Below are 2,099 nucleotides of genomic sequence, written 5' to 3' on the forward strand. Positions count from 1 at the left end.
CCTCTTGGTTGCAGGATACTTGGCTCCTGTATTCCTTCGTTCGTGAGAACTCAGGAGATCGACATGGTAGTGGTGTTTCCAGCTCCCTCTTATCCACGGTTCCCTTCGCGCCAAAACGGAGGGGAGCCAATGGGAGATCCGCTCATCAACACACACACCATACGTGGACCAATCACGGACCACGGTGGTCCCAGGCATTCACACTACCCTAGACTCTCTGGCACCCAGGATGTGTATTGGGACCAGACATCCCAGCCCACACCCTGGAGGCACACAACGACATGTAGAAGCCCGCGAAAGCAACCACGTTTTGCGGGAAAGTACATGCCCAAATAAGGAAGGCCCCGGGTCTCTCGACCTGGGGAAGGTGAAGGGAGCAAGACGGTCAGTGGACAAGACAAAGGAGCCTCGTGGTCTGGCCATTTTGGGAGCCAGGCCACCATTTTGGGTTCAGTGCGAAAAACGTGCTCAGAACGCCAAAAGGAGCTCAAAATAAACAAAACGATCGCTGCCACCATTCGAGTCCCTGAATGACTTACACCGATCAAATACCATCCTAAAAGAGTATCTAGGGCCTGTAGAAGGCTAGAGACCCAAGAGAGCTGTAACTTAGCTTACAGTGCCCTCTTGTGTCATGTTGCACTAAAGCCGCAACATGATAAAAGAAACTACGGGAAACAGCTTTCCCCGGTACTGACTGTCTTAAGGGCATGTCAGTTTCCCCGTAAGAAAAGAGCGAAAGCCCAGAGGAGTGCGGCAGAAGGCTGCACTTCTCTGGCAAAGTCAAGGACAAGGTGAAAAACAACAGCAAAAAGTTTAGGGGTTGCCACATGGAAGGAAAATTACCTACAATTACGAAATCTTTCCTAACAGGCGTGCTCGACAAATAACGTAATGGAGCACCCCATTGTAATACTTGCAGCTTTTTCAATTGCGAAAGCTGCAGCAGCTAACGCTTGTTTACAAGGGTAATGCCCTTTCATTACTGGGTCTAGAATCATATTATAATAGGCTAATGGTTTGTGTCCATGTCCTAATGTCATTTTCTGTGTGAGAACCGCTGTCCTTACTTCTACATTTGAATGTGAGAATAAGTAAAATTCCTTGATATAGTCTGGTAATCCTAACACAGGGGCTCTGCAAATCGCCCTTTTCAATTCTTTAAATCCTTTAGTCATCGCATATGACCATGTTATCTAGCTTTTACTTATGTGTGCTTCTTTGCATCCTTTTAAAAGTGATCAGATATATGTACTATAGTCAAAGACCCAGGCCCTACAATAATTATATAGGCATTGAAATTGTTGCATTTCCCACACTGTCTCAGGCTTTAGAGTTTTCATGATTGCTTCTGCTCTCAGGTGTCACTCTTCTCCCCTCCTGAGAGATCAGGTGTCCTATATACAGGACCTCTGTAGCTTCTCCGTGTCTACTTATATCCCTTTTCTGCTAATATTGTCATTAATCAAACTGAGTATTCCCTATATCGTTCTTCTTTCTCAATGCAAACTAATGTATCATCGACGTACTGAATTATGGTGCTCTCAAGTTGAACGTTACCTAGGTACATCTGAAGGACCCTATTAAAGATTGACAGGGACTCACAGTACCCTTGAGGTAATCTTGTATGTTTTAGGCACTGGTTTCTGTATGAAAATGAAGTCAAATCCTGTGAGTCTTCATGAAGGCAAATTGAAAAGACAGCTTTTTTTAAGTCTATGAATGTAAAAAATGTGGCTTTGACTTAAATATTGCATAATATTGTAGCTGGATTTGAAACCAGAGGAAACTCTGCTACGACAATATTGTTAAGGGGGCAGAGATCCTGAATAAATTCCATGGCCCTCCCTTTGATTTCTTCACTGGGTACACAGCTGTGTTACATGGAGAGTCTAATGGCATCAATACTACTTGCTGTATTAAAGTGGAAATGTTTTCAAATATGCCTTTGTCTGTTTCTCTGGACATGGGGTACTGTTTTGCTCATGGCAAAATTGCTCCTGGTTTAAGCTTTATTTTAACTGCTCCGGCTTCACTTAATAGACCCACATCATTTGGAGTGTTGGTCCATAAGATGCTTGGCACTTTTTCTAAACCTT

This window comes from Ambystoma mexicanum, chromosome 1p (genome assembly GCF_040938575.1).
Source record: "Ambystoma mexicanum isolate Mex_15411 chromosome 1p, UKY_AmexF1_1, whole genome shotgun sequence".
Lineage (NCBI taxonomy): Eukaryota > Metazoa > Chordata > Amphibia > Caudata > Ambystomatidae > Ambystoma > Ambystoma mexicanum.